This window comes from Lathyrus oleraceus, chromosome 5 (assembly GCF_024323335.1).
Source record: "Lathyrus oleraceus cultivar Zhongwan6 chromosome 5, CAAS_Psat_ZW6_1.0, whole genome shotgun sequence".
NCBI lineage: Eukaryota > Viridiplantae > Streptophyta > Magnoliopsida > Fabales > Fabaceae > Lathyrus > Lathyrus oleraceus.
In genome coordinates, this window is record NC_066583.1 from 288,756,488 (window position 1) to 288,780,077 (window position 23,590).

Consider the following 23,590-nt stretch of genomic DNA (forward strand, 5'->3'; position numbering starts at 1 on the left):
TCCTTAACACTCCACCACAAGCCGGTAGGATATGTTCTTGGATTCTTCAACTAAACAACAAATTAAAACGAAGGAAATAAACTAGACCCTAACGTAAGGTTAGATCCGGTGAAAGGGTACACAATAGTTTCCGTTGTAGAAACTATTGTGTGAAAAGAATTAACTAAATGCTAAAAGGAGATAGGAAATTGCAAGGGAAATAGTGTAGAACTCGTAGGAAAAACAATGCCTAAGCTGCTGGAAAAGAAAATATGCAAGAGCGAAAACGGCAAAGGAAAAATGTGGAAAAGCTTCCGGGCCGTGAGCGGGGAAAAAACCGAGGAGGCTTTTAGGTTTTTGAAGTAGCTATTTATATTGGTCTTGGTAACTGCTTTTCGTTTCCCCAGGGTCTTCAACGTGGCTAAATGCATGGCGTGGATATAGGACACAAACTCCTCAACGTCTCTTCAAGTCTTCTGAGGGCGTTACTTGCGCCAAAAAGATAGTGGAATGGTGTGACGCTCGTCACACCATGTGTGACGTCCGTCACAAGGCTGTTTTGTGTGACGCTCGTCACACCCCCTGTGACGTCCGTCACAGGCACAGCATTGGTGTCTTGCGCTTTGGGCTGGGCTTTGCTATTTGGTTCGCCTTCTCTCCTTTTTGCACCTCTTTTCCTCCATTTTCACTTGTGCTTCCAAATAAGCCACCTGAGACAAATAGGAAGAAAATACCGCGTAATATCTAACAACATAAAGTGAACTGAAATAAATAATGATAAAATTTAATTGAATCAAGTCCTAAAATATGATATAATTTCATGTTATCACTAGGCGAGCGTGTAGCGAACAGGCCAGTTTTGGGCCATTTTCTGGATTGGGCCATGTGAGCTGGGCCCTCGTTCCTTTGGGATGTCAGTGCCTTGTGGAACAAGTCGGAGGGTCTTGGAAAATGCTTTGTAATATCAACGGGCAAATTTTGGGGTATGACAGCTGCCCCTGTTCAATATTCTTGAACCGAGAGAGTTAGAATGGCGAGTATGCCGTTCGTGGTCTGGAGGTGAAAGATTATTGAACACTAGAATGCCCCAAAAATTTGCGCTTGTCCATTAGTCTTGATGGAGATGGGCTTAAAGATGCCATCCAGGAGGTTCGATGACGAGATTCCCAGATTGTGTCGTACGTTAGACGATATCTGGAGACATGGGTGTCACACCGGGTCATACGCTAGGCCGTATAGTGAGTCATCCATTATGCTGTCGACTTCGCTGGGGAGTCAGAGTATGCTATATACTGCTGGGGATAAGGGATCAGAATGGATCGTACGTTAGACCGTGTCCGAATACCAGAGTGAGTTGTTCATTAGGTGGATGACTTTGCCGGGGATGAAAGATCAGAATGGATCGTACGCTAGATCGCATCTGAGCTGCAGAATGAGCCGTCCGTTAGGCTGAATCTGCTGAAAAGGGAGTAGTCGTGTACTAGACTACCATTCAGAAATGTACCTGTCCGAAAGTAGCATCTGAGTAAGGGAGTAGCCGTATACTAGACTACCATTCAGAAATGTACCTGTCCGAAGGTAGCATCTGAGGAGGGAGTAGCCGTATACTAGACTACCATTCAGAAATGTACCTGTCCGAAGGTAGCATCTGAGTAAGGGAGTAGTCGTATACTAGACTACCATTCAGAAATGTACCTGTCCGAAGGTAGCATCTGAGGAGATAAAGGTCTAACTTGGTCGTACATTAAACCTTATCTGAGTTGTCCGAGGACTTGACGGTCTAACTTGGTCGTACACTAGACTGTCACTGAGCAGAATCTGGTCTAACTTGGTCGTACATTAGACTGTATCTGGGCAGAATCCGAGGACTTGACGGTCTAACTTGGTCGTATATTAGACTGTATTTGCATAATCTGACTTGAAGGTCTAACTTGGTCGTACATTAGACTGTATTTGCAGAATCTGACTTGAAAGTCTAACTTGGTCGTACATTAGACTGTATTTGCAGAATCTGACTTGAAGGTCTAACTTGGTCGTACATTAGACTGTATTTGCAGAATCTGACTTGAAAGTCTAACTTGGTCGTACATTAGACTGTATCTGAGTTATTGAAGGTCAGAATGGATCGTACGCTAGATCGTATCTGAGTTGAATGAGTCATGTGTTGAGATGAATCAGGGTGGACCGTATGCTAGGTAGTACCTGAGAAGTGAAGGTCCAACTGGGTCGTACATTAGACCGTGTTGGGAGTAGTTGAAGATCAGAATGGATCGTCCGTTAGATCGTATCTGAGTTGTTGAAGATCAGAATGGATCATACGTTAGATCGTATCTGAGTTGTTGAAGGTCAGAATGGATCGTACGCTAGATCGTATCTGAGTTGTTGAAGGTCAGAATGGATCGTACGCTAGATCGTATCTGAGTTGAAGGGGTCATATGTTGAGCTGAATCAGAATGAACCGTACGCTAGGCTATATCTGCTAGTATTTGTATATGTTGTATTGGCAATGAATGTCTCGGAATGTACCGTACGCTAGGCAGTATCTGAGGGATATAGTTGCATCTTGAACGTAATTGATAAAGATGTCTGTCTGAATGGACCTTTGTGTTGGTTGTATCAAGAGGATAATTAACCTGAAAAATAAAGTTAGCTTCATGCCATGTCATGATACATGAGATGCAAATGTTGTATGCATGCGTGTGCTGTGAAGTGATGTAATGAGTGAATTATACGTCTGGAATGAATGCGAGCTTTGTATGCACGTATATGTTATGAAATGATGTAATGTATATGATGCGGAATGAAAATTGTATGTAGGTATGTGATGTGAAATGATGTAATGAATGCACTATGCGTCTGAAACGTTCTTCCAGGGGACTCTACTGGGGGAATAAATCTCAGTCTGCTGGTCGGAGATATTTTGTATTGATGATCCTGCCTCGGCTGGGGGATACTTGATTTCTGTCGGATGGTGAAAACACTCCGCAGAGCCTGGCTGGGGGATACTTGATTTCTGTCGGATGGTGAAAACACTCCGCAGAGCCTGGCTGGGGGTGGAAGAGATGACCCATTTGTCTAGTAATGCCACTCTCTTCTGGGAAATAATTGACGTTGCCGGGGAATAGGATTAGCAACGGATTCATTGGAAAGCATGGTTAGACCTTTTCCTTGGTCCTGAAGTCTCGTAGTAATTGCAATTTCCATTTTAGGCATGTATTTTTTTTGATAAACATTGATCATATTCATATGCATATATCAATTCAAATTAAATCAATGGACGTTTATGCAAACAAAACAGAAAAGTAAAATAACAACATTTTTCGAAATGAAATTGCATTGATTCTGAAAGAGGGCCTATAAACAGGCAGTTTGTGTACAAGGAGACAGAAATCCTAGTAAGAGGAAATTGTCAAGAAAACAAAGAGACAGCTATGCAGAAAAAGTCCTATTGATTTTAATTCCACTACTGTCATCATGTCTTCAGGCATCTCATCTCCGGCTGTCGGATAGAGGTGATTGGCTTGTTCAGTCCCTTGAACTTGGTTGAAGCTGACAGAGAACGGGACATAGTCATACGCTTGAATCCCTAATTTTTGCCTGGACCGCCTTTTCAGGTTTTCAGTCCACCAGGATACCCGTTTTTGCCCAAGCCGCCTTTTCAGGTTTTCGACTTGCCGGGTGTACGTTTTTATATGTTTTATCCCTAATTTTTGCCCGAACCCTTTTGGTTCGCCGGGATGCCCTTATTTTTGCCTAGGTACGTCGACCTAGCGGGTCTCTGTTATGCGTAGTATTTTTTCACTATGTCCGCGTTCACAGGATGCGGGAAGTCTTCGCCATCCATTGTAGCAAGTATCATGGCTCCACCGGAGAATACCTTCTTAACCACAAATGGCCCTTCGTATGTGGGGGTCCACTTGCCTCTAGGATCCCCTTGTGGTAGAATGATACGCTTGATCACCAAGTCGCCAACTTGATACACCTGTCTCTTGACTCTTTTGTTAAATGCTTGGGTTATGCGCTTCTGATATATCTGCCCGTGGCAAACAGCCGCAAGTCTCTTCTCATCAATCAAGTTTATCTGATCGAGTCGAGTCTGAATCCATTCATCTTCATCTAAGCCCGCCTCTTTCATGATTCTTAGAGAGGGAATCTGGACTTCCACTGGTAAAACAGCTTCCGTTCCGTAGACTAAAGAGAAAGGAGTTGCCCCTGTCGAAGTGCGTACTGAAGTGCGATAACCATGGAGAGCAAATGGTAACATCTCATGCCAGTCTTTGTACGTTACGGTCATCTTTTGTATGATCTTCTTGATGTTCTTATTAGCAGCCTCCACGGCACCGTTCATCTTGGGCCGGTACGGAGAAGAGTTATGGTGTTTAATTTTGAACTGCGTGCAGAGTTCAGTAATCATCTTGTTGTTCAAATTAGTACCATTGTCAGTGATAATTCTTTCAGGGATGCCGTATCGACAAATAAGACTACTCTTGATGAACCGTGCCACCACATTCTTGGTGACAGAAGCAAATGAGGCTGCCTCTACCCACTTCGTGAAGTAATCAATAGCGACGAGAATGAAGCGATGTCCATTAGAAGCCGTAGGTTTAATCTCTCCGATCATATCGATGCCCCACATTGCAAAGGGCCAAGGAGCTGTTAACACGTTCAATGGAGCAGGAGGCACATGTACTTTATCCGCATAGATCTGACACTTGTGACAGGTTCTGGAGTGATGGTGACAATCAGCTTCCATGGTAGACCAATAATATCCTGATCTCAGAATCTTCTTGGCCATGGTATGTCCATTAGGATGAGTCCCAAAAATACCGTCATGCATGTCTTCCATAATCCTTTCTGCTTCCTTTTTATCCACACAGCGAAGCAGAGTCGAGTCATGATTACGTTTGTACAACACTCCATTACTCAGAAAGAATTTAGCGGAGAACTTCCTCAGGAATTTCCTGTCATTGATGGATGCCCCTTCAGGGTATTCCTGAGTTTTCAAATATCTTTTTACTTCGTGGAACCAAGGTTTCTCCTCTACTCCATCAGCGTTAAGTTCATAACAATATGCTGGTTCATCTAACCGTTCGATGGTGATCATGGGAGCTTCGCTGTCCCATCTGACTCTGAACATAGATGACATGGTAGCCAATGCGTCTGCCAACTGATTCTCTTCCCGTGGAATATGTTCAAATGTAATCTTTTCAAAGTATGGGATTAATGTCATCACCCGCTCTCGATAAGGGATGAGATTTGGATGTTTAGTCTCCCATTCTCCGTTGATCTGACTGATTACCAAGGCCGAATCTCCGTACACACTCAAAAACTTGATTCGCCAATCTATAGCAGCTTTGAGTCCAAAAATACATGCTTCATACTCAGCCATATTATTGGTACAATGAAAACATAGTCTAGCAGTGAGAGGTGTATGGTAACCTCCGGGAGAAATGAGTACAACCCCAACACCATGGCCCAGTGCATTAGAAGATCCATCAAAAACCATAGTCCATCGGGATCCCAGTTCAGGTCCTTCATCCGGTTTAGGTTTTGCCTCATCAGTAACGAGCATGACATCCTCATCTGGGAACTCAAAATTCACAGATTGGTAATCATCCACCGCTTGATGAGCCAAATGATCAGCGAGCACGCTTCCTTTGATTACTTTCTGGGTAGTATACTGGATATCGTACTCTGTTAAGATCATCTGCCATCTTGCTATTCTTCCGGAGAGGGCAGGCTTCTCGAACATGTATTTGATGGGATCCATCCTAGAAATCAACAAAGTGGTATGATTCAACATATACTGTCTTAGTCGGCGAGCAGCCCAGGCCAAAGCACAGCAAGTTCTCTCGAGCAGTGAGTATCTTGTTTCACAGTCGGTAAACTTTTTGCTCAGGTAGTATATGGCGTGCTCTTTTCGACCAGACTCGTCATGTTGCCCCAATACGCACCCCATTGAATTTTCTAACACGGTCAAATACATGATTAGAGGTCTTCCTTCAACTGGTGGTATCAGAATCGGAGGTTCCTGGAGGTATTTCTTGATTTTGTCAAAAGCTTCTTGGCATTCGTCATTCCATATCATCTCCTGATTCTTCCTCAATAATTTGAAGATGGGTTTGCAGGTAGCGGTCAAATGGGAAATGAATCGGGCAATGTAGTTCAAGCGTCCTAAGAAACCTCTGACCTCTTTCTCCGTACGAGGGACTGGCATTTCTTGAATAGCTCTCACTTTAGCTGGGTCAACCTCAATTCCTTTACCGCTGACAATAAAGCCCAAGAGTTTACCGGATCTTACTCCAAAAGTGCATTTGTGCGGATTCAATCTCAACTTGTACTTCTTCAACCTCTCGAACAGTTTGTATAAATGATCGAGATGTTCTTCTTCAGTATGAGATCTAGCTATCATGTCATCCACATATACTTCTATCTCATGATGAATCATATCATGGAACAAAACCACCATAGCACGCTGGTACGTTGCCCCGGCGTTCTTTAGACCGAATGGCATTACTTTGTAACAGAAAGTGCCCCATTGCGTCACAAACGTAGTTTTCTCCATGTCCTCAGGTGCCATCTTAATCTGATTATAACCCGAGAATCCATCCATGAATGAGAATACTTTGTGTTGAGCGGTGTTATCTACCAGAACATCAATGTGCGGGAGTGGAAAGTCATCTTTGGGACTCGCTTTATTCAAATCTCTGTAATCTACGCACATTCGCACCTTGCCATCCTTCTTTGGCACTGGCACCACATTAGCAACCCATTGAGGATAAGAAGTAACGGCTAGGAAACCGGCATCGAATTGTTTCATAACCTCGGCTTTGATTTTCTCAGACATTTCAGGACGCATGCGGCGAACCTTTTGCTTGACAGGACGGCAGTCTTCCTTCGTAGGCAGCCGATGCACCACTATATCAGTATCCAACCCGGGCATGTCTTCATAAGACCAGGCGAAAACCTCTACATAGTTATGCAACATCTGAATCAATCTTTCTTTTACACTGTTTTCCAAGTCTGCTCCTATTTTGACTTCTTTTCTGTCTACCTCAGTACCCAGATTTACAATTTCGAGAGACTCTTCATGCGGCTGTATAGTCCTTTCCTCTTGCAGTAATAGTCTGGCAAGTTCTCCAGGGACTTCATAGTCTTCCTCACTTCCATCCTCGGCTTGGTAGATCGGATTTTCAAAGTCATAATGAACAGTGGTAGAACTATTATCAACAGGATCCAGAGTGGATATGGATCGAAAAATTGTTACGTGAGTGTGTGCAAGAAAACATAGCTTGTTTGAAAAATGACAGGAAAGATAAAGAGCGCAATATTTGAATGCAAAAGTCCATTGATTTATTGAATGTAAATATGCTTATGAAAATGACAAAACCCTTGAAAAATTAGCTATTATGCCCCGGGTATAGACACAATGCTTTGAAACACTAAAATAGCAATAACAATTACTCCTGACTAAAGGAAATCGGGATAGTGTCTCCAGCCTTCCAATTATTGGGTCCGTCACCAATCGTTGGGGAAATCCAGCTATCCAGGTCGCAATTACTATCAGTATCTTCCACAGCATTGACAGTCTCGTCATGATTAGGCAGAGGGGCAGCGATGACATTAGGAGTCTCCGGAGGATCAAAGGTAGTCGCCTGTATCTTCCCACTTCGAATGCCACTTTCAACATGTTCACCTGTTAATATAAGTTCAGTGAAACCCAGTGAGGAACTCCTTAATAGATGGCTGTAGAATGGGCCAGTCAGTGTGCTCATGAACATGTCCACTAATTCTCGATCAGTCATAGGGGGTTTGACTCTGCCAGCCAAATCTCTCCATTTTTTAGCGTACTCTTTGAAGCTTTCTTTAGATCCCATAGTCATATTCTGCAACTGTAGCCGAGTAGGCGCCAATTCAGAATTATACTGGTAGTGCTTGTAGAAAGTTGTCGCTAAATCAGTCCAGGTGCGGATGTTAGAGCTTTCGAGTTGATAATACCATTCCAACTGTGTGCCAGACAGGCTCTCTTGGAAGAAATGAATTCATAGTTTCTTATCAGTGGTATGCGGCTGGATCTTTCTCACATAAGCCCTTAGATGCATCTGAGGACAAGACGCACCATCGTACTTAGTGAAAGTGGGGATTTTGAATTTGCGAGGAATGGTCACATCGGAGACCAGACCCAAACTTTCGAAATCCAGACCAGGTGTCTTCTGACCCTCCATGGCTAGCATGCGTTCTTCCAGCAATTTGTACTTATCATCTCTTGGAGAGTACTGTTCGTTTTCATACTCTTCATCATCATCCTCAGGATTAGAGAAATCAGCATTCTCCTCCTCTGAATCATTTTCCGCCCCCTCTTCTGGGCCATTCGGGATTCCAAATTTGATTCCCGTAGCCTGTCCTTTACGCCTTCTGCCCGGGTTAATGAAGCTCACAGCTTTCTTGTCTTTCTTCTTTTCGGCCAAAAGAGCCTTCAGTTCCTCCTGCCCCTTGGATAAGCTTAGCATCATCTCCTTGAATTGAGCATTCTGAGTCTGGAGATCTTTGACAGTCTGTTCGAGATCCATTTTTCTGTTTAAGAGGCAGACCGTGAGAATATGGTCCTTTGGAATACCTGTTATGCAATGTTATGTTATGCGATGCAATGCATGAAATGTTTTCAAGGACTTTTGGAATTTAACTTAGCGTAAATTGCCAACAAGAGAGAAATGCTTATTGCTAAATTCTTTTTGATCAATGTTCACTACAAAAGGAATAATGATAAAATACAATGAAAGCTCAAGTCTCCCAGGGGCGACTTCTTTTTGGGCGAAGATATGCATTGAGTCTTCGTTCCTCATTAAGCTGGCTGGTGAGCTCTAGTACTTTCTTCCTTTCTGCATTGAACTGAGCTTCGAAAGTATCTCTCTCCTCTCTCAACTGGGTCCAGGATCTTTTCAATTCCTCAACATCAGTAGGCATATCTGGGTAAGAAATGATCTGGGAAGTACCTCCCTCGACCTCTGATTCAACAATCAATGGTTCGACTGCAAGATATGGCATGACGAGTTCACGAGCTCTGGCGCGTACCCATATGAGATAAGGCTCCATAGGAATAGAATTTTTCTGTCCTAAATTGCTTCTTTTCACCATGCCCCAAGCTCGTACAAACTTTTGACGGAGATTTTGAGGGTCATTGTCATAATCGAACACTGTACCTTGAATAATCATTTCATGCGGACCATCCCTTCGAGCATACCCAAACTGACGTAGGGCTAAGGCAGGATTATAAGTAATACCTCCTCTTATCCCCATGAGGGGTACATTAGGGAATTCCCCACAACGGTCGATGATGATAACATTTTCTCCGAGGTTAGAACACCAACGGATGTCTAAATGGGAGAGTGCCATTATCCTTTGAGACCACTTCAGCTTTTGATCATTCTTTAAGACTGATTGAGGAAGGTGCGAAATAAACCACCTAGACAATAGAGGTATGCAGCACATGAGAGTCCCTTGCCTCTTCATAGTACGAGTGTGAAGGGAATGCAAGACATCTCCAAGCAAGGTAGGCACAGGATTATGAGTGAGGAATATCTTAATAGCATTCACGTCTATGAATTGGTCCGGATTAGGGAATAGCACCAAACCATAGATTAGCAATGCTAGAACATCTTCAAAAGCATGGACATTCATAACTTTTAGGAATTCTCGGGCCTTACTTATCAGAAATTTGGCAAGTAAGCCTTTCATTCCACTCCTCGTTACCCAATTGGTCTCAATATCGGACTTTGTCATGTGTAGAGCTGCGGCAACTTCTTCAGACTTTGGCACCTTTTCTAAACCACTGAAAGGTATTTGATCCAGGATAGGTATCCCAAGCAGCCGGTAGAATTCTTCTAATGTGGGTACCAACTGATAATCTGGGAAAGTGAAGCAATGGTGCTTAGGATCGAAGAACTGGAATAGGACTCTCATCATATCTTCCTTGAAACCAGTGGTAACTAAGTTGAGAAGATGACCATGTTTCTTGTTGAACTGAGCATGATTGGGGAGTTCTGACACCAAATCCTGGAGTTGAGGAGAGATTGTCACAAGATTGATCCGGATAGTCTTCCTGGAAGCCATAACCTGTGCAACAGAGCAAAGCTAAATCCCTAAGTCCTTGAAATGGTTAGTATGATGATGCTATGATGTTATGATGTTATGCAAGCACAAGCATGTCACACAACAATTATTCCTAGGTTTTAAGGCTTGCATGAGTTCCATAGGTGAATACCCTCCCCACTGAAGTTTGGTTGGTTCAACCTGTCCTAGAATAGTAACCGGGTTCTAGAAGGATCTCAGATCATCGACCTTTCTTTAAGTCCACTTCAGTGCAACGCCAAGTGGTTGACCGAAGCTTCCCTAAAGTCCAATCTCAAAGAGTGTAGTATCGAGTATCAACCAACCTCAGTCGGAACCGAAGCCAGTTATCTCACTACTTTCTAATGGCTAGGATGAGTCAATTAGGGTTCTAAAGGTCTGGTTAATGCTTTGATGACACCACGCGGAAGCCAAATTTTTCCTCAAGTAACATGAGGAACATCAGGACAACCAAAGTGTCACATTAACCGTAGCTATCATTTTAACCATTCCAGTATACGCCGGATAGTCGCGATGATCTATTGCTACTTACCTAAGGTACACTAGATCCGGGTGTAGGATCTTTCACTCAAAGCCCCCTTAAAAGAAGGAACAATAAAACATAAATGATTTTTTTTTTTTTTAAGATGGACCTCTCTTTATTATTCCCCAGCAGAGTCGCCAGTTCTGTCATACGGTGAACTGACTTTATTGGATTTTTAATCGCAATGTCGCGGTTAGCAAGAGTCGCCACCGACTTTTCTTTTATCCCATAAGGAAAGGTGGAAAAGAACAGGAAAGACCTTAATTTAAATTCTTAGGTTCGGGAGGTACTTTATACAAAGGGAAGGTATTAGCACCCTTTGTATCCATGGTTATCCATGGGCTCTTAATTGCTCAATCATTTATGTTTTCCTTGTTTGAAAAAGTGTTTTGAGAAATGTGTAGGAGATATTTTGAAAATGAGAATTTAACTTTGTAATGATTCTTGCATGAATGTATACAAAGTGGTTATCTCGTTTAGTTTTTTGAAAGTAGTTTGGAAAAATATAACTCGGCAATGATCCTAGTACGGATGTATGCTAAGTGGTGATTTTCCAAAAGGATGTTTGAAAGGTGTGAGGTGTGAAAAATATTTTTTTAGGTTATGAATGAGCAATTAAGGTTATACCTGTCCGAGGTCTTTCCGGGCATTTCCTATCCTTATGAGGGTAAAACTGTCCTTACTATTGAGAAGTGAGTAGTTTTATCCTTGGGATGTAGGAGGGTCATCGTAGGGTCGTCGATCGGTCATTGAAGGCAACAGTTGTGAGGATACCTTAGCATTCGAAGGGGCGATCATCATTTAACCGTAGGCTATACCGAAGGGTCATCGAGGGACAAAATCGTATTTTCGAAGGCAACATCCGAGGGACTAGGATTTATTTTATGATGATTTAATCGAAGGGCCGTTGCTAAGTGTATCCCCACATTCGCGGGACATGACCGTTATACCGTAATACCGTAGGGCAGCAAAGAGAGGTCCAAAATCACATGTTTAAAGGCCATATTTTAAAGTTAATTAAGTGATTAGGGTGAATCTCCACATTAAAATCAATACATTAAAAATAATACATTGAAATTAATTACATTCAAATTAATTAAGCAATTTAGGGCAGCTCTTCACAAGGGTATCCCACAAATAAAGTGGAAGACCTAAACAACAATCTTTTCCTGGGGTGTATGAACCTTTGCAACATTCAGCAAACGGGTTAGAATACCAAATCAGGGTGCAATCAAGAGTTGCACCAAAGCAGTAACAGTATCAGGTAAACAAAGCATGGTTATAATAAAACAGGTCAGATGGGCAAAGATCAAAACAGAGCAAAAACAGCGGCATCCATTACAACAATTCAAGGTATCCAGGCATACTTAAGTCCACATGCAAAACCTCAAATATATTTATGCATTCAATTATGGTATCACATGTGAATTCGGAACATAAAGCGACGATAGTAACGCAAACCTGTTTGCAATTGAATTGCAACCTTGAATTGGCTGATCGGATCGAATTGAGCGGTGCCGCCGGCTTTTCCTTCAGGGTTTCCTTTAGGGTTACTCGGAATAAGTTAAACAGTAGTCCTTAACACTCCACCACAAGCCGGTAGGATATATTCTTGGATTCTTCAACTAAACAACAAATTAAAACGAAGGAAATAAACTAGACCCTAACGTAAGGTTAGATCCGGTGAAAGGGTACACAATAGTTTCCGTTGTAGAAACTATTGTGCGAAAAGAATTAACTAAATGCTAAAAGGAGATAGGAAATTGCAAGGGAAATAGTGTAGAACTCGTAGGAAAAACAATGCCTAAGCTGCTGGAAAAGAAAATATGCAAGAGCGAAAACGGCAAAGGAAAAATGTGGAAAAGCTTCCGGGCCGTGAGCGGGGAAAAAACCGAGGAGGCTTTTAGGTTTTTGAAGTAGCTATTTATATTGGTCTTGGTAACTGCTTTTCGTTTCCCCAGGGTCTTCAACGTGGCTAAATGCATGGCGTGGATATAGGACACAAACTCCTCAACGTCTCTTCAAGTCTTCTGAGGGCGTTACTTGCGCCAAAAAGATAGTGGAATGGTGTGACGCTCGTCACACCATGTGTGACGTCCGTCACAAGGCTGTTTTGTGTGACGCTCGTCACACCCCCTGTGACGTCCGTCACAGGCACAGCATTGGTGTCTTGCGCTTTGGGCTGGGCTTTGCTATTTGGTTCGCCTTCTCTCCTTTTTGCACCTCTTTTCCTCCATTTTCACTTGTGCTTCCAAATAAGCCACCTGAGACAAATAGGAAGAAAATACCGCGTAATATCTAACAACATAAAGTGAACTGAAATAAATAATGATAAAATTTAATTGAATCAAGTCCTAAAATATGATATAATTTCATGTTATCACTAGGCGAGCGTGTAACGAACAGGCCAGTTTTGGGCCATTTTCTGGATTGGGCCATTCGTGAGCTGGGCCCTCGTTCCTTTGGGATGTCAGTGCCTTGTGGAACAAGTCGGAGGGTCTTGGAAAATGCTTTGTAATATCAACGGGCAAATTTTGGGGTATGACAGTCCGCATTCACAGGGGATGGAAAATCTTCGCCATCCATGGTTGTTAACAACAAGGCTCCGCCAGAGAAAACCTTCTTGACCACGAATGGACCTTCATAATTCAGTGTCCATTTGCCCCTAGATCGTTTTGAGGAGGAAGGATCCTTTTCAGCACCATATCACCTACGTGATATACCCGAGGTCGCACCTTTCTGTCAAAAGCACGCTTCATTCTTTGCTGGTACAACTGCCCATGACAGATGGCCGCCAGCCTCTTTTCCTCAATCAGGCTCAACTCCTCGTACCGGGTCCTTACCCATTCAGCCTCTTGCAACTTCACGTCCATCAGGACTCTCAAAGAGGGAATCTGAACCTCGACTGGTAGCACCGCTTCCATTCCATATACCAACGAGAAAGGTGTTGCCCCAGTAGATGTGCGCACCGACATTCGGTACCCAGGATACCAGCTTCCTACTCAATCACACCGTCGGTGCATTCAAACGTTATCCGGGCAACAAAAGGAATGTGGGATCCTTTCAGTGTAACCAAAGCAGTACTAACTCCTTCACATTAGCCCCATCAGACATCAGAATCCGTTCGGATTTGGGGTCAGGCCCCTCCTCCGGGATCGGTTACTCTCAATCTTTCGATTTGAGCACCTCGAGATGTCCTCATCAGGGAACTCAAACCTCACCGGTTGATAATCCTCTACGGGTTGTGGGGCGATGTACTCAGACAATACACCCCTTTATTGCTTTCTGAGAGGTATACTGAATATCGTATTCAATCAAAATCATTGGCCCTTTCGCAACCCGCCCGGTCATTGCTGGCTCTTTCAGAAATCTACCTGATCAGACCCATCTCGAAATCCACAAAGTGGTATGAACCAGCATATACTGTCTCAGTCGGCGAGCAGCCTATGCCAAAGTACAACAAGTTCTCTCGAGCAGTGAATGTACTGTTTCACAGTCGATGAACTTTTTGCTAAGGTAAATTGCATGCTCTTTTCGACAAGACTCATCATGCTGACCCAATACACCTCGTAGACCCCTCGAAGGCCGTCAAATACAGAATTGATGGTCGTCCCTCCACAGGGAGACATCAGAATCGGAGGCTCCTGCAACTTATTCTTTTATCTCTCACTGCCCCTTGGCAATCATTATTTCACCTGACCGTTTGATCTCTTTTTTTTCAACAGCTTGAGTATAGGTTCACACGTGGCTGTTAGAGGAGATGTGAACCATGACATGTAGTTCAATCTACCTAATAGACCACGAACCTCTTTTTCTGTTCTCGGTTCAGGCATTCCTTTTTTCTGTTTTTTTTTTTTAGCAGGATCGACCTCGATTCCTCTTTCACTTACAATAAGCCCCAGCAACTAACCGGACCGCACTTATCTGAATTCAACCTCAGTTTGAATTGTCTCAACTGGTCCACTCATCTTGGCCAGATCCACCAGATGCCCCTCTTCTGTTTGGGACTTTGCTATCATGTCATCAACATAGCATTCAATTTCATGATGAATCCTATCATGAAACAAAGTCACCATGGCTCTTTGATAAGTAGCATCGGCGTTCTGCTTCTCTAGAGGACAGTCTTCTCTCCATGGTAGCTTGTGCACAACGACATCGGTATCCGACCCTGGCACATCCTGACACGACCAGGTGAAGGTATCCACATGCTCTTTCAACAGGGCTACCATTCTGCTCTCGACTTGCCTCTGAAGCGGCCCCAACTTTCGTTTCCTTTCCTACCTCGGCGGCGCTTTGAATAACAATCTCAACTCATTCCTCATGCGGCTGAATCACCTTCTCCTCTTGTTTCGACAACCTGGCTAATCCCAGCAGATCACAATCTTCTTCGCCTTCTTCTTCGGCATGATAGATCGGATTGTCGAAGTCATACAGAGGTGTAACCGAATTGTTATCAATGAGATCAGGAGAATTATTTTTCGAAGTCGGAACGAGACAAATCAAAAGGGGAAAAATGAAAACAAACATTGCCATTTTTATTTGTTTTTTAAACTGCAAAAATAAATGAAAAACAGGGAACACCGCTTTTAATTGAAAAACATCCATTTATTAATGATGCAAAATGTTGCAAAATGAAACATGAGGTGGCCCTTACAATGGACCATTACGTTTCGGGCAAAACGTATGGCTTTCATGCAAATAAAAACTGAAAAACAAGAAATATTACTCTTCCGGATGAGTGACGGTGATGATCTTTCAGGCCTTCCAGCTTCCTGGTACGCACGATTTTATCCACGACTCCAGCTCGCGGTCACTGTCAGTTTCTTTACCCACTGTACAGGCGTGACTTGGATCCAACATTCCAGCACTAACAAACGTGAACGGTGGACGACGTCCTCTGTTCTGCTCAGACGAGTCTTGGCCTTCCTGATAGCCAACCCCAAACATATCTGCCTTCACCACAATGCCTATGATCCTTCCCCAGCCTGGGATCCCTCCATTTCTCACCACTTCCACGACCTGTTTATAAGAAGAAATGGACGGCTTTTTCTCTTTCTCAACACCAATGACACTTTTCACCTTGGCGGTTTCAGCTGCCAGACTGAGTGCTTTATATCTTGCATCGCCCATTTCTACTTTCATCATTCTCTGGATTGTTTCCCCAATCACAACACACCCCTTTGTGGCGACGGCTGCACAACAATTATCAACACGAGGGAATGCTCCACTTTTCGTCGGACATTTTAGGACCGCAGACATTGGAATTTTTAACTGATCATCCTCAGTCACCTCTATCCCTCTCTTGTCCTTCGACATCATTTCTACCTTTACAGGACCATGCCTTGTCACGGGGTTAGCACTATCATCTGTCATTGGTGCAAAGTTGATGGCTTTAGAATCTACCAAGTCCTGGACCACATGCTTAAAAGCTTTGCAATCCTCAACATGATGTCCGGGTGCCCCAGCATGGAACTCGCACCTGACATTCTCATCATAACTGGCAACCCTCTGATCCGGTTTTCCTGGAATCAATGTCCTTGGCTGCACCAACCCAAGATCCCTCAACCTTTTAAACAGAGAGGCGTAAGTCACAGGCGGCTTATTGAAATGACGATCTGTCGTCCTCCTTCTCACTTGGCCCCCAGCTCTTTGTGTCCTCTGTTGAGGTGACTGTTGTCTCTGTGGTGCAGGTGCATCACCAACAGGAATGGTTACGGCGGCAGCATAAGGGTGGTAACGATCCTTACCGCATTCTCTTTTAGTCTGCACACCACCTGATTCAACCTTCTTCTCGAAATGACCACTGTCAGGGGTCTTTTTTACTACAGGCGACGGAGCCTTTCCCTGAACTCTCTCCGCTAGCAGCCATTTCTCAATCTTCTCCACTTTTTCAACAATTACCTTCTGCCCCAAGGCGAGCCCCTGCACGACTTTGAACAACTCCCCCATCATCTCTTTCAGCTCGAGAATGTCGCCGTTGGGAAGATTCATCATTCCTGTGTCAATCAAACAGGTTAAAAACTGACACCTGCAAAATAAAAGACAAGTTATTATGGTTATGCATGAATGCAATGTCTATCCACATGAGGAACACTTTGTCTCTCGATCCTGGCTTCATTGAGACAGATAAAAATCCGGCGGCAACATTCTGACATTCATCATTTGATTTCATCATATAGATCAGAGACATATGATTTAGCGAAATACCCCCAACCATGTGTGTGTGCTGTGTGAGTGTATACGGGAAAGCAAATAAAGCTCGAAGATCGATCACTGAATGAAAACAATCATCACATAGAAAAATGCACAATAAGTGCCATAGTCATACATCAAAGCTGATATAAATCGAATACAATTCTCCAGAATCAAGAAGGAAATACAAGCAAATGAATTCCGTCAACAAGCCTGACGGTAATCCACACAAATGAGACAAATCTAGCCTGATGAAGGTCCCACCGAAGGCCTTACATCATCAACCATCTTTGCGAACTCTGCGGCGAACCTGAGCTCGGTGTTCTCCTGCTGTAATCTCCCCACCTCTTTTTGGTGAATCTTCATCTGCCTGAAGTAATGATCTCTCTCAGCAATGTAATGATCTCTCTCAGCGATGATCTTCATGTTCTCTGCTTCCTTGGTCCTCAGTTTTGCTTCCCACTCAACGACGAGGATTCTGACTCTGTCTTCTCTCTGATCTCTCACGAGGATTTGCCTCCTCTTCTCGTCCTCAATGACCTTTGTAGCTCTGGCTAGCTTCTCCTTCATGATGTTGTGCTCCCTTGTGGACGATGCTAAGGCTTGGCTGATCTTCCCATAGTAGGCAGTATCCATCTCAAAGCGCTTTGCTTCCAAGGCATGTCGCTTGTCTTGATCTTCCATCCTTACTTTGATCTCTTGATTAGCCATCTGAACCAGAGGCAACACTCATCTCCAATTCAGTTTTCTCCGCAAGCACCTGATCTCTGGCTCTCTTCATCTCGAGGAATTCTTCCATACTGACGGAAGAACGCGGACCCTCAATCATAGGACACCAAGGATCACCTCCCGGAAATGGTAGATGAGTGATCTCAATTCTCTTCCGAAGCCAATCATCAAATAGAGGAAAAGACCGACTGTTGACCTTGCCAAAAGGAACCTTTCCCTTTCTCTGAATGTTGCGCCATGCCCCAGACACCTGCTTCAACCGTGTCAGATTACCCTCAGCCGGGAAATAGAAAGACTCCTGAATCTCGCGCTCGAGAGGAGGAACCTCCATAGCAAACCCCATCTGTCTCCTAAGAAGCGTCGGGTTGTAATTAATGCAACCCTGAACTCCTATAAGAGGCACGTTGGGAAAGCTCCCACAACTGCATACGAAATCCCGTCCTGCCATACCATTATGAGTCCAAGCTAAATCAGCGGCCCGCAAACCCATCAACCTGACTGACCACTTGACCGTCGGATCAAGAGAAGCAAAAACACCTCGGGAAGGAAAATACCCCATAAACCACCTGAATAGAAACTGAGCACATCATCGGATCAAACCACCACGCCGCTTCTCGTTCCTGTTATGAACCGAGTAATAGACATCTCCGATCAGAGTAGGAATAGGGTTCCTCTGTATGAACAATCTGATAGCATTATGGTCCACAAAGCTCTTCTGATTAGGAAACAGAATGACACCATAAATGCCCACAGCAATCAAAGCACAGACCGTCTTCCAATTACCCACCGCAGCATGTTCCTTGGCCTTGGCCTATAAGAAACTCAAATGAAAACCGGGTAATTTTCCTTTCTCCTTCAAACCCTCCTTGATCATCTCCGGACTCAAGTAAAGAGCACAGGAAATCCCAAGGACGTCAGGCTCTCCTCTAATGGCACAGAAAGGAATCTGATCTCAGATCTGCATACCCAATATACTAGCATAGTCCTCCATCAGAGGCCCCAACAAATAGTCCGGGAACACAAAACATCTCAGACCCGGGTCATAGAACTGGAGAAGAGTATGAATGGCGCTCCTGTCGCTGTCAGTGATCCTGAAAACCATCTTCAGTATACCACCATACATCTCACGAAACATCCCCACATGGTCGGGCGTAATCAACACTATCATATCTCTCAACTCATCAATCTTTGGGTTGAAGAAACTGTAGACAACATCGTCCTTCAAACCGGTCCTCATATCTGAGCAGAAGTCTCTCAACCAGGATCTCGATCAAAATGTCCCTGCATATGGATAAACATGTGTTAGATGCAGGTAAATGCAAGATGTAATGATGCTGATGAATGAATGCAATGCATCGTGCCATCCTCCAAGTCATCTGATCATCTGTTGCACTGAAACCCTGATCTCTAAACCGATCACAACCATCTGAGGGAATATGTAACCACAAATCCGACTCAAGGGTTCCGAAATAAACGGAACTGAAAGATACATCATCATCATCATCGGACAATCTCTGAGCAAATACCCACAACCATCTCTGAATCGGCCCGGGGAATCCTGAAATAAACGGATCCCCACTGATAAATAACTCGGACAGCACTCCGTCGTCTCAAAAATAAATGGCCATAAATCCGTCTTATAAATAGGACTCTGATCAACGGAACCAATAGTCACCATCAAAGTCACCATCTGAACATGCATCTGAAAGAATCACCCTCCCCTCACAGGTAAATTCTAATCAGGTCATCCTAAGGCGGATAATAGTCTCGACAATCGGGCAAAGATACTCAATGGGTTTACCCTTTCGGGTGTGCCATTGTAGCTCCCTTAAGATCGTCTAAACCAAAGATCCGGGAATGATCGGCCACCGGAGTCAATAGTTCAAAAGAGGTAACCCAACCAAAGTGAAATACTCCACAAAGGAAGAGCTCTCAGATGAACCTCGTCCGGCTTGTGGTATGTCACGTTGCAACAATATGCTGATAAAGCAAATGAGGAACGTGAGACCACACTAATCCTAGGTGTATACTCGGGCCTGGGTTTTAGCCCCACTCAGAACACCCACCCCAAAACAGAGGAACCAACCTGCACAGAGGACGGCAACATGATAGTATGATGCATGCAAATATATACACAGTCAGAATAATAAATGCAATAAATAAAGCGGCACAAGCAACCTAAACTATCCTAGAACGCTAGGAGAGACTCGCTTAGGGAAGATGGACCAGCAAAAGGTCAACTTCTATTGTCCCCAGCAGAGTCGCCAGCTGTCGCATCCGCGAAAAACAACCGGCGGGCTAAAACAAAAACAACACAGAGCCGCCACCGTGCGTTATTTATCCCAAAAGAGGGAAAGGAAACGCTCGAAGTAAACCTGGGAAAAGCATGGTCTCGCGACCAAAGAGATGGGATCAGGAGTCGGTTACGCGAGGGGAAGGTATTAGCACCACTCACGTCCGTCGTACTCGACGGGATCCACGCTCAAAAGATAGGTTAAGGTTGCTAAAACAAAACACCACACACACACACTGAAGACAACACAGGTGGGAAAAGGGGGAAGAGGGCTCGCTAGGACATCGCATCCTATGCCTACGTATCTCGTCTGGAACGAGAATCAGAGCTACCGTAGTTCGGCTCACGCACGCCGAAACAAACACACGCACAACAAGGCAAACATGGAACCCGAACGCCAATAGCTGGACTTACATCAGCTTCCGAACCAAACAAACCCACACTGGAAACCAGATGCCACTTGATGGACTTATACCAAACTCCAAGCACACAACAAGAGGATACGGAATGCCAATAGCTGGGCTTACATCCGTCTCCTACACACACAAGAAGAAACAACCAACAAGTTACTAAGGAGTCGGGAACTCGAGCCTAGCAACTGTCAAGCAAACACACACAAGAAAACAAAAAGGGTTTAACAAAAAGGGTGCCCGGAGAGATCTCGTGCGACCTCCTGCCTACGTACCTCATCTGGTATGAGGATCAGGGCAACGTAGTTCCCCTTAACAGGGGAGAAAGACTAGCCTAACCAGATAACAGAGGGAGACACAACTAGGGAGACTAACTCGAGCCTAGATGTTATCATGCATAATCATCCCTAAGTTAAGGTTCGCTATCTACTTGCACAACAGCAAGCTAATCCTAACCAGGAAAAAGCAAAGCACGCAAGCATAAACAACACATCAAACATTCACAGTTAGCACACACTATATACAGACAGATGTGGCTCAATCAAGGGTTAGACTGCCAAAGCAAGTCAACTGTATCAGGGTAGTGTTAGCTCTTAACCCTGACATTGAGAGTCAGGGTGAAGCTGATGAAAGGTGAGTGAAGATTAGACTTCACAGCTCTTATCCCTGGCCAGGGAGAGCTTCAGACAAAGGAGCGTGGGTTCAGCAAGTGGGAACCCTTCTACACTCCTGACTCTGACTCAATTGTACAACTGTACAAGATCTTGGGTTAATGTCCCAATGCATCAACACAGTGGTGTGAGCAGAGGGACGACTCAACAAGAATAGCAGGGGATGGATTGCACATCCCTTGGGTTCTGCCAATTGCCTTAATCAAGGTCTTTTCCTGCTTGGGGACAAAAATAAACAAGCACAATCATTGCCTCTTAAGGAGGACTTCAGACAGGTGCCTGGCCAAGTAACAGGCCAGGTCTTCCAGACTACATGGAGTTAGAGTGTTCTACCTCTATTGGTTAAACAACCAAGCCACAGCAAGCAAGTTCTCAAGGAACTATTAGCAACTAATGTACCTGAAATCAATCAAATATAATCAGTATACCAATCACAAAATCAAAACAAACAGCATAAAAGCCAACAGACAACACAATCAATCATCTGTGCAAATCACAAGCTCAAAGCAAGTGAGCTAAGCATCCTACAAAATAAAACAAGTTAGTTCATAACAAGCAAATAAACCAAACTCAATCAACTTGCATTATTCTCCTTAAAGCATTTGCATCTCAACCTGAAAAGCCAAACTCAAATATGAGAAACAAGACCACTAGGACAAGCCTAGGGTCAAAAGGAGATGAAAAATCCAAAACAGCAAGTGAAAATTATCCAAAATCACAATCAATCAATTAAAAACCAAATCCAATTGGTCCCATGCTCATATCATTCATTATCATCATTTCATAAAAGAAAAGGCACAAAACATGCAATTTGCAACCTCAAAGGACCAAACAGAATGATCTCAATCAAATCAATATCAAAACACTTCAATAAATCCTCAAAAAAATCAAGATCAAACAGCATCCATAACATATCAAGCATATCAAATTTCAGCTCATTTGGATCAAAGGAAGTAGGTCAATGAAAATCAGAAAGTCAACACAAATTCAAACAAGCCAACACAAGGCATCAAAACAAGCATCAACTTCCATCAATCATAAAACAGTGACAAAACATGATAAATGAATGGGATCAAAACCACAATGACTTATAATGTGTCTAGAAGTCACATGTCAAATTTCACATCCATCCAATTAATGACCAGAATTTCACAAACCAAATACAAACATGTGTCACAAAAAATCAACAAATGACCAAACAAGGGGAAAAAATTCCAATCAAATAGGAAAGGCCATCAATAAATCCAGAAAAATTCACATGTGTTCTTAACATCCATATGTTCAATCATGCAAAAATTTGGCTCAATCCAATGTCCCTAAGCACATCAAATAAAATTATGAAATTCACCAAGCATGGTGTGACACAAATTGTCACACCTCTAATCAAAAATTCATATCTCATCAACCAGGGATCCAAAAATTGCAAACTATACATCAAAATCACCAGCAAAGAGTCCAGAACATGCATGTAAATTTTCAAGCATTTCTATGGAAGCATCATCATTTTATGAGTGAAATGGCATGGTATACACAAATTGGACACATTCAACCAAACCCTAGGCAATTTATTTTTCCACACGTGCACAAAAATAATAAAAATCACCATAAAAAACTACACATCACAAGGAGAATAATGCAAAAAGTCTCATCAAATTTGGACAAAAAATGAATCACTTATGAATTTTTAAAGATCATGAATCAAAATGAAATGAAATTGAAAAAGAAAATGAAATGAAATGAATTAATATTGGATAATGGCAATTTCGTAATTCTTGAGCAACGACACCAAAACACAGCGTTTCAATTAATTCGGTGGCACTACGCTATTGGTTGGAATCCGCGGTAAACAAGAATTCAAAAAAGGCCAGGCAAAACACGGATCAAACGCATGCTGAATCGTGTTCTTCATCAAGAACATCAAACAATTTCCAGAAAATTCGTCATGAACATTTTTCAACCAAAATAATCATGCCATACATCAATGTGTTCGTCTTTCAACCTAGATCATGGATATGGCAAGCATTTGACCTAACTCTAAACATATCAACCAGATCGAGCAAAAGAACATTTGCACATCAAACTTAAATCCAAGATTTCTCACTAGATACTCAGCCAAATTCAAAACCACAAGTTGCATTGCATTCTATGATCAAAGATCTATCATAACCACATCACAATTCAAACAATGGTTGAGATCGAATTTTTACCTTATGGATGAAGCAGTTTGTGATTTGGACGTTTCAATGGCCAAAAGTTGAAAACAGATGCAGCTTGATGATGTGTAAGATGATTGGAATGAATGCCTTAGCTCAGTTGTGCACCAGATCAAAGAACCTTCAACTTGCCATGGATGAGTGAGATTGCAACAGTCCAAATTCCTCAATGTTTTCGCCTTGATCTTGTGAAACAGTCGTGCACGAACACTGGTAGAGTGTGGATCAAACAAGAACAAGCATAATTGATGAAGAATTCAATGAGAAATGATGAAAAATGTGAAAACAGCTTTGAGAGAATTTGGAGAGAATTGGAGGGAAAATTTGTTAGATCTGAAAATGTGAAGTGTGATTATGATTTTCTGTTACAATTAACACTTTATACCAAACCTTAATCCACTTTTTAATCACAATTAGCAAAATCAAATGAAATTAGTGAAATGTAGTTTTAA